The following is a 13,569-nucleotide window of genomic DNA, read 5'->3' on the forward strand; positions in this document are numbered from 1 at the left end:
GTCATTTCCACCCTGCCAGCAAGGAAAAGCGCAGGCTTGTGCTAGCTATGTTAGAAAAGACTTCTCAACTATCTGTCTCTGCTGTAAATCAAGAGAGTGATCGTCAAAGGATCAACCCTATACTTTGAAAGTAAAGATACCCAATTAGAAGCATAAATGACAGGTGGGACCTTCACACGTTTTTCGGGGCATGCTTTGAATTTAATTCTTCCCTTTTTGTTCTGCTTTTATCAATCTCCTATGCATTTCATGGAATTTACTCCCTTTCTCTTCGCTGCTTTGCTTCCGATGCTGCCCATATGCTCATTTCCACTATTTGTACTGCTGCTTTCCATTTCTTCTCTTCTGCACAGCTTTATCCTTGGTTTCAATCCCCAGTTCTTTACCCTCTGCAAGACAATTTCTACAGCTTTTCATGTTGGTATCCACACCAAATGCACGATTGGAACCGGTGCAAGATTGCCACTGCACTCGGCGTTGTAACATCTGGAACCTAGAGGACACACATCAGAGGGCGTTGGTGGTATAGTGGTGAGCATAGCTGCCTTCCAAGCAGTTGACCCGGGTTCGATTCCTGGCCAACGCAGTGCAAATATTTATATATTCTCCAAGCAGGATATATTTTAATGCAACATGTCACAAAACTGAAATATCAGAAACAGAATAATCAGCCGTTATATAAAAAAATAATCAAACACGTAGGTAGACATCTCGATCGCCTCATCTGCTACATTCATTGTCCCAATATATGCTATTTTCCATAAAGCACTCACCACTCACATGTGCTGATAATAAATATTTTGCTGGGGGCAGGCAATGAAAGGGCTGAGCCCCGACCAGAAATTATAACCCCAGCATCCCTATGTTAAAAAGCATTTCTAGGCGATATCTAGCCTCTGAAAATAATAGGCAAGATCCACCGATAAATCTGGCAAAAGTCCCCAAGATTTTGTGCATACTGGTGTTCTCACCTGAATGCAGCGCCACCTTGTAACCATCGGATGTAACTGCGGCTCAGAAAAATGTTTTATCAGAGGGCAAGTTGAGAGGACTCCAAGTGGCAGATTTCCACGGAAAGAGCCTCTCACTGCAGCAGGAAGGTTGGATACTTCAAATTGGCATAGTTTCCTGTCCAGCGTCCTCTCACGTCCCGAACGCTCCCAAACGCTCAAAAGCCTCGCCCTTACCGGGTAGATCTCTGGCTCCCAGGTAAAGCCAAATCCTGAGTATGCTAGTGCTAGGATCACAGAGAAAGGACAGGGACAGAGAGCTGCTGTCTTGGTAAAGGCCTGAAACGGCTAATTCCTAAGAGGGTCTGCACTTTCAGTTATGACTGACTGTGAGTGGGGAAGATGAAGATTTTCTGTACCCAGCATACCTTGCGATGTGCTTAGGCAAATGAGGAGAGAGCCCCACCAATCCCTTGCCACTCCGCTGAAAGCTCCTCCTCTGCATAAAGAGAGCACTTTCACAAGGGAGCAGAGTGGCGCAGCGGAAGCGTGCTGGGCCCATAACCCAGAGGTCGATGGATCGAAACCATCCTCTGCTAATATTGCTTGATTTTTCTTCCTAGGACTAATCTGTCATTTCCACCCTGCCAGCAAGGAAAAGCGCAGGCTTGTGCTAGCTATGTGAGAAAAGACTTCTCAACTATCTGTCTCTGCTGTAAATCAAGAGAGTGATCGTCAAAGGATCAACCCTATACTTTGAAAGTAAAGATACCCAATTAGAAGCATAAATGACAGGTGGGACCTTCACACGTGTTTCGGGGCATGCTTTGAATTTAATTCTTCCCTTTTTGTTCTGCTTTTATCAATCTCCTATGCATTTCATGGAATTTACTCCCTTTCTCTTCGCTGCTTTGCTTCCGATGCTGCCCATATGCTCATTTCCACTATTTGTACTGCTGCTTTCCATTTCTTCTCTTCTGCACAGCTTTATCCTTGGTTTCAATCCCCAGTTCTTTACCCTCTGCAAGACAATTTCTACAGCTTTTCATGTTGGTATCCACACCAAATGCACGATTGGAACCGGTGCAAGATTGCCACTGCACTCGGCGTTGTAACATCTGGAACCTAGAGGACACACATCAGAGGGCGTTGGTGGTATAGTGGTGAGCATAGCTGCCTTCCAAGCAGTTGACCCGGGTTCGATTCCCGGCCAACGCAGTGCAAATATTTATATATTCTCCAAGCAGGATATATTTTAATGCAACATGTCACAAAACTGAAATATCAGAAACAGAATAATCAGCCGTTATATAAAAAAATAAACAAACACGTAGGTAGACATCTCGATCGCCTCATCTGCTACATTCATTGTCCCAATATATGCTATTTTCCATAAAGCACTCACCACTCACATGTGCTGATAATAAATATTTTGCTGGGGGCAGGCAATGAAAGGGCTGAGCCCCGACCAGACATTATAACCCCAGCATCCCTATTTTAAAAAGCATTTCTAGGCGATATCTAGCCTCTGAAAATAATAGGCAAGATCCACCGATAAATCTGGCAAAAGTCCCCAAGATTTTGTGCATACTTGTGCTCTCACCTGAATGCAGCGCCACCTTGTAACCATCGGATGTAACTGCGACTCAGAAAAATGTTTTATCAGAGGGCAAGTTGAGAGGACTCCAAGTGGCAGATTTCCACGGAAAGAGCCTCTCGCTGCAGCAGGAAGGTTGGATACTTCAAATTGGCATAGTTTCCTGTCCAGCGTCCTCTCACGTCCCGAACGCTCCCAAACGCTCAAAAGCCTCGCCCTCACCGGGTAGATCTCTGGCTCCCAGGTAAAGCCAAATCCTGAGTATGCTAGTGCTAGGATCACAGAGAAAGGACAGGGACAGAGAGCTGCTGTCTTGGTAAAGGCCTGAAACGGCTAATTCCTAAGAGGGTCTGCACTTTCAGTTATGACTGACTGTGAGTGGGGAAGATGAAGATTTTCTGTACCCAGCATACCTTGCGATGTGCTTAGGCAAATGAGGAGAGAGCCCCACCAATCCCTTGCCACTCCGCTGAAAGCTCCTCCTCTGCATAAAGAGAGCACTTTCACAAGGGAGCAGAGTGGCGCAGCGGAAGCGTGCTGGGCCCATAACCCAGAGGTCGATGGATCGAAACCATCCTCTGCTAATATTGCTTGATTTTTCTTCCTAGGACTAATCTGTCATTTCCACCCTGCCAGCAAGGAAAAGCGCAGGCTTGTGCTAGCTATGTGAGAAAAGACTTCTCAACTATCTGTCTCTGCTGTAAATCAAGAGAGTGATCGTCAAAGGATCAACCCTATACTTTGAAAGTAAAGATACCCAATTAGAAGCATAAATGACAGGTGGGACCTTCACACGTGTTTCGGGGCATGCTTTGAATTTAATTCTTCCCTTTTTGTTCTGCTTTTATCAATCTCCTATGCATTTCATGGAATTTACTCCCTTTCTCTTCGCTGCTTTGCTTCCGATGCTGCCCATATGCTCATTTCCACTATTTGTACTGCTGCTTTCCATTTCTTCTCTTCTGCACAGCTTTATCCTTGGTTTCAATCCCCAGTTCTTTACCCTCTGCAAGACAATTTCTACAGCTTTTCATGTTGGTATCCACACCAACTGCACGATTGGAACCGGTGCAAGATTGCCACTGCACTCGGCGTTGTAACATCTGGAACCTAGAGGACACACATCAGAGGGCGTTGGTGGTATAGTGGTGAGCATAGCTGCCTTCCAAGCAGTTGACCCGGGTTCGATTCCCGGCCAACGCAGTGCAAATATTTATATATTCTCCAAGCAGGATATATTTTAATGCAACATGTCACAAAACTGAAATATCAGAAACAGAATAATCAGCCGTTATATAAAAAAATAATCAAACACGTAGGTAGACATCTCGATCGCCTCATCTGCTACATTCATTGTCCCAATATATGCTATTTTCCATAAAGCACTCACCACTCACATGTGCTGATAATAAATATTTTGCTGGGGGCAGGCAATGAAAGGGCTGCGCCCCGACCAGAAATTATAACCCCAGCATCCCTATGTTAAAAAGCATTTCTAGGCGATATCTAGCCTCTGAAAATAATAGGCAAGATCCACCGATAAATCTGGCAAAAGTCCCCAAGATTTTGTGCATACTTGTGTTCTCACCTGAATGCAGCGCCACCTTGTAACCATCGGATGTAACTGCGGCTCAGAAAAATGTTTTATCAGAGGGCAAGTTGAGAGGACTCCAAGTGGCAGATTTCCACGGAAAGAGCCTCTCACTGCAGCAGGAAGGTTGGATACTTCAAATTGGCATAGTTTCCTGTCCAGCGTCCTCTCACGTCCCGAACGCTCCCAAACGCTCAAAAGCCTCGCCCTCACCGGGTAGATCTCTGGCTCCCAGGTAAAGCCAAATCCTGAGTATGCTAGTGCTAGGATCACAGAGAAAGGACAGGGACAGAGAGCTGCTGTCTTGGTAAAGGCCTGAAACGGCTAATTCCTAAGAGGGTCTGCACTTTCAGTTATGACTGACTGTGAGTGGGGAAGATGAAGATTTTCTGTACCCAGCATACCTTGCGATGTGCTTAGGCAAATGAGGAGAGAGCCCCACCAATCCCTTGCCACTCCGCTGAAAGCTCCTCCTCTGCATAAAGAGAGCACTTTCACAAGGGAGCAGAGTGGCGCAGCGGAAGCGTGCTGGGCCCATAACCCAGAGGTCGATGGATCGAAACCATCCTCTGCTAATATTGCTTGATTTTTCTTCCTAGGACTAATCTGTCATTTCCACCCTGCCAGCAAGGAAAAGCGCAGGCTTGTGCTAGCTATGTGAGAAAAGACTTCTCAACTATCTGTCTCTGCTGTAAATCAAGAGAGTGATCGTCAAAGGATCAACCCTATACTTTGAAAGTAAAGATACCCAATTAGAAGCATAAATGACAGGTGGGACCTTCACACGTTTTTCGGGGCATGCTTTGAATTTAATTCTTCCCTTTTTGTTCTGCTTTTATCAATCTCCTATGCATTTCATGGAATTTACTCCCTTGCTCTTCGCTGCTTTGCTTCCGATGCTGCCCATATGCTCATTTCCACTATTTGTACTGCTGCTTTCCATTTCTTCTCTTCTGCACAGCTTTATCCTTGGTTTCAATCCCCAGTTCTTTACCCTCTGCAAGACAATTTCTACAGCTTTTCATGTTGGTATCCACACCAAATGCACGATTGGAACCGGTGCAAGATTGCCACTGCACTCGGCGTTGTAACATCTGGAACCTAGAGGACACACATCAGAGGGTGTTGGTGGTATAGTGGTGAGCATAGCTGCCTTCCAAGCAGTTGACCCGGGTTCGATTCCCGGCCAACGCAGTGCAAATATTTATATATTCTCCAAGCAGGATATATTTTAATGCAACATGTCACAAAACTGAAATATCAGAAACAGAATAATCAGCCGTTATATAAAAAAATAAACAAACACGTAGGTAGACATCTCGATCGCCTCATCTGCTACATTCATTGTCCCAATATATGCTATTTTCCATAAAGCACTCACCACTCACATGTGCTGATAATAAATATTTTGCTGGGGGCAGGCAATGAAAGGGCTGAGCCCCGACCAGACATTATAACCCCAGCATCCCTATTTTAAAAAGCATTTCTAGGCGATATCTAGCCTCTGAAAATAATAGGCAAGATCCACCGATAAATCTGGCAAAAGTCCCCAAGATTTTGTGCATACTTGTGCTCTCACCTGAATGCAGCGCCACCTTGTAACCATCGGATGTAACTGCGACTCAGAAAAATGTTTTATCAGAGGGCAAGTTGAGATGACTCCAAGTGGCAGATTTCCACGGAAAGAGCCTCTCGCTGCAGCAGGAAGGTTGGATACTTCAAATTGGCATAGTTTCCTGTCCAGCGTCCTCTCACGTCCCGAACGCTCCCAAACGCTCAAAAGCCTCACACCGGGCAAGCCCTCACCGGGTAGATCTCTGGCTCCCAGGTAAAGCCAAATCCTGAGTATGCTAGTGCTAGGATCACAGAGAAAGGACAGGGACAGAGAGCTGCTGTCTTGGTAAAGGCCTGAAACGGCTAATTCCTAAGAGGGTCTGCACTTTCAGTTATGACTGACTGTGAGTGGGGAAGATGAAGATTTTCTGTACCCAGCATACCTTGCGATGTGCTTAGGCAAATGAGGAGAGAGCCCCACCAATCCCTTGCCACTCCGCTGAAAGCTCCTCCTCTGCATAAAGAGAGCACTTTCACAAGGGAGCAGAGTGGCGCAGCGGAAGCGTGCTGGGCCCATAACCCAGAGGTCGATGGATCGAAACCATCCTCTGCTAATATTGCTTGATTTTTCTTCCTAGGACTAATCTGTCATTTCCACCCTGCCAGCAAGGAAAAGCGCAGGCTTGTGCTAGCTATGTGAGAAAAGACTTCTCAACTATCTGTCTCTGCTGTAAATCAAGAGAGTGATCGTCAAAGGATCAACCCTATACTTTGAAAGTAAAGATACCCAATTAGAAGCATAAATGACAGGTGGGACCTTCACACGTTTTTCGGGGCATGCTTTGAATTTAATTCTTCCCTTTTTGTTCTGCTTTTATCAATCTCCTATGCATTTCATGGAATTTACTCCCTTTCTCTTCGCTGCTTTGCTTCCGATGCTGCCCATATGCTCATTTCCACTATTTGTACTGCTGCTTTCCATTTCTTCTCTTCTGCACAGCTTTATCCTTGGTTTCAATCCCCAGTTCTTTACCCTCTGCAAGACAATTTCTACAGCTTTTCATGTTGGTATCCACACCAAATGCACGATTGGAACCGGTGCAAGATTGCCACTGCACTCGGCGTTGTAACATCTGGAACCTAGAGGACACACATCAGAGGGTGTTGGTGGTATAGTGGTGAGCATAGCTGCCTTCCAAGCAGTTGACCCGGGTTCGATTCCCGGCCAACGCAATGCAAATATTTATATATTCTCCAAGCAGGATATATTTTAATGCAACATGTCACAAAACTGAAATATCAGAAACAGAATAATCAGCCGTTATATAAAAAAATAAACAAACACGTAGGTAGACATCTCGATCGCCTCATCTGCTACATTCATTGTCCCAATATATGCTTTTTTCCATAAAGCACTCACCACTCACATGTGCTGATAATAAATATTTTGCTGGGGGCAGGCAATGAAAGGGCTGAGCCCCGACCAGACATTATAACCCCAGCATCCCTATTTTAAAAAGCATTTCTAGGCGATATCTAGCCTCTGAAAATAATAGGCAAGATCCACCGATAAATCTGGCAAAAGTCCCCAAGATTTTGTGCATACTTGTGCTCTCACCTGAATGCAGCGCCACCTTGTAACCATCGGATGTAACTGCGACTCAGAAAAATGTTTTATCAGAGGGCAAGTTGAGAGGACTCCAAGTGGCAGATTTCCACGGAAAGAGCCTCTCACTGCAGCAGGAAGGTTGGATACTTCAAATTGGCATAGTTTCCTGTCCAGCGTCCTCTCACGTCCCGAACGCTCCCAAACGCTCAAAAGCCTCACACCGGGCAAGCCCTCACCGGGTAGATCTCTGGCTCCCAGGTAAAGCCAAATCCTGAGTATGCTAGTGCTAGGATCACAGAGAAAGGACAGGGACAGAGAGCTGCTGTCTTGGTAAAGGCCTGAAACGGCTAATTCCTAAGAGGGTCTGCACTTTCAGTTATGACTGACTGTGAGTGGGGAAGATGAAGATTTTCTGTACCCAGCATACCTTGCGATGTGCTTAGGCAAATGAGGAGAGAGCCCCACCAATCCCTTGCCACTCCGCTGAAAGCTCCTCCTCTGCATAAAGAGAGCACTTTCACAAGGGAGCAGAGTGGCGCAGCGGAAGCGTGCTGGGCCCATAACCCAGAGGTCGATGGATCGAAACCATCCTCTGCTAATATTGCTTGATTTTTCTTCCTAGGACTAATCTGTCATTTCCACCCTGCCAGCAAGGAAAAGCGCAGGCTTGTGCTAGCTATGTGAGAAAAGACTTCTCAACTATCTGTCTCTGCTGTAAATCAAGAGAGTGATCGTCAAAGGATCAACCCTATACTTTGAAAGTAAAGATACCCAATTAGAAGCATAAATGACAGGTGGGACCTTCACACGTTTTTCGGGGCATGCTTTGAATTTAATTCTTCCCTTTTTGTTCTGCTTTTATCAATCTCCTATGCATTTCATGGAATTTACTCTCTTTCTCTTCGCTGCTTTGCTTCCGATGCTGCCCATATGCTCATTTCCACTATTTGTACTGCTGCTTTCCATTTCTTCTCTTCTGCACAGCTTTATCCTTGGTTTCAATCCCCAGTTCTTTACCCTCTGCAAGACAATTTCTACAGCTTTTCATGTTGGTATCCACACCAAATGCACGATTGGAACCGGTGCAAGATTGCCACTGCACTCGGCGTTGTAACATCTGGAACCTAGAGGACACACATCAGAGGGTGTTGGTGGTATAGTGGTGAGCATAGCTGCCTTCCAAGCAGTTGACCCGGGTTCGATTCCCGGCCAACGCAATGCAAATATTTATATATTCTCCAAGCAGGATATATTTTAATGCAACATGTCACAAAACTGAAATATCAGAAACAGAATAATCAGCCGTTATATAAAAAAATAAACAAACACGTAGGTAGACATCTCGATCGCCTCATCTGCTACATTCATTGTCCCAATATATGCTATTTTCCATAAAGCACTCACCACTCACATGTGCTGATAATAAATATTTTGCTGGGGGCAGGCAATGAAAGGGCTGAGCCCCGACCAGAAATTATAACCCCAGCATCCCTATGTTAAAAAGCATTTCTAGGCGATATCTAGCCTCTGAAAATAATAGGCAAGATCCACCGATAAATCTGGCAAAAGTCCCCAAGATTTTGTGCATACTTGTGTTCTCACCTGAATGCAGCGCCACCTTGTAACCATCGGATGTAACTGCGGCTCAGAAAAATGTTTTATCAGAGGGCAAGTTGAGAGGACTCCAAGTGGCAGATTTCCACGGAAAGAGCCTCTCACTGCAGCAGGAAGGTTGGATACTTCAAATTGGCATAGTTTCCTGTCCAGCGTCCTCTCACGTCCCGAACGCTCCCAAACGCTCAAAAGCCTCACACCGGGCAAGCCCTCACCGGGTAGATCTCTGGCTCCCAGGTAAAGCCAAATCCTGAGTATGCTAGTGCTAGGATCACAGAGAAAGGACAGGGACAGAGAGCTGCTGTCTTGGTAAAGGCCTGAAACGGCTAATTCCTAAGAGGGTCTGCACTTTCAGTTATGACTGACTGTGAGTGGGGAAGATGAAGATTTTCTGGACCCAGCATACCTTGCGATGTGCTTAGGCAAATGAGGAGAGAGCCCCACCAATCCCTTGCCACTCCGCTGAAAGCTCCTCCTCTGCATAAAGAGAGCACTTTCACAAGGGAGCAGAGTGGCGCAGCGGAAGCGTGCTGGGCCCATAACCCAGAGGTCGATGGATCGAAACCATCCTCTGCTAATATTGCTTGATTTTTCTTCCTAGGACTAATCTGTCATTTCCACCCTGCCAGCAAGGAAAAGCGCAGGCTTGTGCTAGCTATGTGAGAAAAGACTTCTCAACTATCTGTCTCTGCTGTAAATCAAGAGAGTGATCGTCAAAGGATCAACCCTATACTTTGAAAGTAAAGATACCCAATTAGAAGCATAGATGACAGGTGGGACCTTCACACGTGTTTCGGGGCATGCTTTGAATTTAATTCTTCCCTTTTTGTTCTGCTTTTATCAATCTCCTATGCATTTCATGGAATTTACTCCCTTTCTCTTCGCTGCTTTGCTTCCGATGCTGCCCATATGCTCATTTCCACTATTTGTACTGCTGCTTTCCATTTCTTCTCTTCTGCACAGCTTTATCCTTGGTTTCAATCCCCAGTTCTTTACCCTCTGCAAGACAATTTCTACTGCTTTTCATGTTGGTATCCACACCAAATGCACCATTGGAACCGGTGCAAGATTGCCACTGCACTCGGCGTTGTAACATCTGTCCTCTCACGTCCCGAACGCTCCCAAACGCTCAAAAGCCTCTCACCGGGTAGATCTCTGGCTCCCAGGTAAAGCCAAATCCTGAGTATGCTAGTGCTAGGATCACAGAGAAAGGACAGGGACAGAGAGCTGCTGTCTTGGTAAAGGCCTGAAACGGCTAATTCCTATGAGGGTCTGCACTTTCAGTTATGACTGACTGTGAGTGGGGAAGATGAAGATTTTCTGTACCCAGCATACCTTGCGATGTGCTTAGGCAAATGAGGAGAGAGCCCCACCAATCCCTTGCCACTCCGCTGAAAGCTCCTCCTCTGCATAAAGAGAGCACTTTCACAAGGGAGCAGAGTGGCGCAGCGGAAGCGTGCTGGGCCCATAACCCAGAGGTCGATGGATCGAAACCATCCTCTGCTAATATTGCTTGATTTTTCTTCCTAGGACTAATCTGTCATTTCCACCCTGCCAGCAAGGAAAAGCGCAGGCTTGTGCTAGCTATGTGAGAAAAGACTTCTCAACTATCTGTCTCTGCTGTAAATCAAGAGAGTGATCGTCAAAGGATCAACCCTATACTTTGAAAGTAAAGATACCCAATTAGAAGCATAAATGACAGGTGGGACCTTCACACGTTTTTCGGGGCATGCTTTGAATTTAATTCTTCCCTTTTTGTTCTGCTTTTATCAATCTCCTATGCATTTCATGGAATTTACTCCCTTTCTCTTCGCTGCTTTGCTTCCGATGCTGCCCATATGCTCATTTCCACTATTTGTACTGCTGCTTTCCATTTCTTCTCTTCTGCACAGCTTTATCCTTGGTTTCAATCCCCAGTTCTTTACCCTCTGCAAGACAATTTCTACAGCTTTTCATGTTGGTATCCACACCAAATGCACGATTGGAACCGGTGCAAGATTGCCACTGCACTCGGCGTTGTAACATCTGGAACCTAGAGGACACACATCAGAGGGCGTTGGTGGTATAGTGGTGAGCATAGCTGCCTTCCAAGCAGTTGACCCGGGTTCGATTCCCGGCCAACGCAGTGCAAATATTTATATATTCTCCAAGCAGGATATATTTTAATGCAACATGTCACAAAACTGAAATATCAGAAACAGAATAATCAGCCGTTATATAAAAAAATAATCAAACACGTAGGTAGACATCTCGATCGCCTCATCTGCTACATTCATTGTCCCAATATATGCTATTTTCCATAAAGCACTCACCACTCACATGTGCTGATAATAAATATTTTGCTGGGGGCAGGCAATGAAAGGGCTGAGCCCCGACCAGAAATTATAACCCCAGCATCCCTATGTTAAAAAGCATTTCTAGGCGATATCTAGCCTCTGAAAATAATAGGCAAGATCCACCGATAAATCTGGCAAAAGTCCCCAAGATTTTGTGCATACTTGTGTTCTCACCTGAATGCAGCGCCACCTTGTAACCATCGGATGTAACTGCGGCTCAGAAAAATGTTTTATCAGAGGGCAAGTTGAGAGGACTCCAAGTGGCAGATTTCCACGGAAAGAGCCTCTCACTGCAGCAGGAAGGTTGGATACTTCAAATTGGCATAGTTTCCTGTCCAGCGTCCTCTCACGTCCCGAACGCTCCCAAACGCTCAAAAGCCTCACACCGGGCAAGCCCTCACCGGGTAGATCTCTGGCTCCCAGGTAAAGCCAAATCCTGAGTATGCTAGTGCTAGGATCACAGAGAAAGGACAGGGACAGAGAGCTGCTGTCTTGGTAAAGGCCTGAAACGGCTAATTCCTAAGAGGGTCTGCACTTTCAGTTATGACTGACTGTGAGTGGGGAAGATGAAGATTTTCTGTACCCAGCATACCTTGCGATGTGCTTAGGCAAATGAGGAGAGAGCCCCACCAATCCCTTGCCACTCCGCTGAAAGCTCCTCCTCTGCATAAAGAGAGCACTTTCACAAGGGAGCAGAGTGGCGCAGCGGAAGCGTGCTGGGCCCATAACCCAGAGGTCGATGGATCGAAACCATCCTCTGCTAATATTGCTTGATTTTTCTTCCTAGGACTAATCTGTCATTTCCACCCTGCCAGCAAGGAAAAGCGCAGGCTTGTGCTAGCTATGTGAGAAAAGACTTCTCAACTATCTGTCTCTGCTGTAAATCAAGAGAGTGATCGTCAAAGGATCAACCCTATACTTTGAAAGTAAAGATACCCAATTAGAAGCATAAATGACAGGTGGGACCTTCACACGTTTTTCGGGGCATGCTTTGAATTTAATTCTTCCCTTTTTGTTCTGCTTTTATCAATCTCCTATGCATTTCATGGAATTTACTCCCTTTCTCTTCGCTGCTTTGCTTCCGATGCTGCCCATATGCTCATTTCCACTATTTGTACTGCTGCTTTCCATTTCTTCTCTTCTGCACAGCTTTATCCTTGGTTTCAATCCCAAGTTCTTTACCCTCTGCAAGACAATTTCTACAGCTTTTCATGTTGGTATCCACACCAAATGCACGATTGGAACCGGTGCAAGATTGCCACTGCACTCGGCGTTGTAACATCTGGAACCTAGAGGACACACATCAGAGGGTGTTGGTGGTATAGTGGTGAGCATAGCTGCCTTCCAAGCAGTTGACCCGGGTTCGATTCCCGGCCAACGCAGTGCAAATATTTATATATTCTCCAAGCAGGATATATTTTAATGCAACATGTCACAAAACTGAAATATCAGAAACAGAATAATCAGCCGTTATATAAAAAAATAAACAAACACGTAGGTAGACATCTCGATCGCCTCATCTGCTACATTCATTGTCCCAATATATGCTATTTTCCATAAAGCACTCACCACTCACATGTGCTGATAATAAATATTTTGCTGGGGGCAGGCAATGAAAGGGCTGAGCCCCGACCAGACATTATAACCCCAGCATCCCTATTTTAAAAAGCATTTCTAGGCGATATCTAGCCTCTGAAAATAATAGGCAAGATCCACCGATAAATCTGGCAAAAGTCCCCAAGATTTTGTGCATACTTGTGCTCTCACCTGAATGCAGCGCCACCTTGTAACCATCGGATGTAACTGCGACTCAGAAAAATGTTTTATCAGAGGGCAAGTTGAGATGACTCCAAGTGGCAGATTTCCACGGAAAGAGCCTCTCGCTGCAGCAGGAAGGTTGGATACTTCAAATTGGCATAGTTTCCTGTCCAGCGTCCTCTCACGTCCCGAACGCTCCCAAACGCTCAAAAGCCTCGCCCTCACCGGGTAGATCTCTGGCTCCCAGGTAAAGCCAAATCCTGAGTATGCTAGTGCTAGGATCACAGAGAAAGGACAGGGACAGAGAGCTGCTGTCTTGGTAAAGGCCTGAAACGGCTAATTCCTAAGAGGGTCTGCACTTTCAGTTATGACTGACTGTGAGTGGGGAAGATGAAGATTTTCTGTACCCAGCATACCTTGCGATGTGCTTAGGCAAATGAGGAGAGAGCCCCACCAATCCCTTGCCACTCCGCTGAAAGCTCCTCCTCTGCATAAAGAGAGCACTTTCACAAGGGAGCAGAGTGGCGCAGCGGAAGCGTGCTGGGCCCATAACCCAGAGG

The 13,569-nt window shown here is 45.8% G+C and overlaps 7 non-coding genes across 7 annotated transcripts; all 7 read left to right on the forward strand.

Annotated features, from left to right (window-relative positions):
- The first annotated feature begins 2,096 nt into the window (after positions 1 to 2,096).
- On the forward strand, positions 2,097 to 2,168 carry TRNAG-UCC (transfer RNA glycine (anticodon UCC)). Its single transcript has one exon. It is a non-coding gene; the product is annotated as a tRNA-Gly (tRNA).
- Positions 2,169 to 3,678: 1,510 nt separating this feature from the next.
- On the forward strand, positions 3,679 to 3,750 carry TRNAG-UCC (transfer RNA glycine (anticodon UCC)). The gene has a single exon. It is a non-coding gene; the product is annotated as a tRNA-Gly (tRNA).
- Positions 3,751 to 5,260: 1,510 nt separating this feature from the next.
- Positions 5,261 to 5,332, forward strand: TRNAG-UCC (transfer RNA glycine (anticodon UCC)). Its single transcript has one exon. It is a non-coding gene; the product is annotated as a tRNA-Gly (tRNA).
- A 1,521-nt stretch (positions 5,333 to 6,853) lies between these two features.
- Positions 6,854 to 6,925, forward strand: TRNAG-UCC (transfer RNA glycine (anticodon UCC)). Its single transcript has one exon. It is a non-coding gene; the product is annotated as a tRNA-Gly (tRNA).
- A 1,521-nt stretch (positions 6,926 to 8,446) lies between these two features.
- On the forward strand, positions 8,447 to 8,518 carry TRNAG-UCC (transfer RNA glycine (anticodon UCC)). The gene has a single exon. It is a non-coding gene; the product is annotated as a tRNA-Gly (tRNA).
- A 2,450-nt stretch (positions 8,519 to 10,968) lies between these two features.
- TRNAG-UCC (transfer RNA glycine (anticodon UCC)) lies at positions 10,969 to 11,040 on the forward strand. The gene has a single exon. It is a non-coding gene; the product is annotated as a tRNA-Gly (tRNA).
- Positions 11,041 to 12,561: 1,521 nt separating this feature from the next.
- TRNAG-UCC (transfer RNA glycine (anticodon UCC)) lies at positions 12,562 to 12,633 on the forward strand. Its single transcript has one exon. It is a non-coding gene; the product is annotated as a tRNA-Gly (tRNA).
- The last annotated feature ends 936 nt before the right edge of the window (positions 12,634 to 13,569 follow it).

This window comes from Triturus cristatus, chromosome 11 (genome assembly GCF_964204655.1).
Source record: "Triturus cristatus chromosome 11, aTriCri1.1, whole genome shotgun sequence".
In the NCBI taxonomy this organism is placed as follows: domain Eukaryota; kingdom Metazoa; phylum Chordata; class Amphibia; order Caudata; family Salamandridae; genus Triturus; species Triturus cristatus.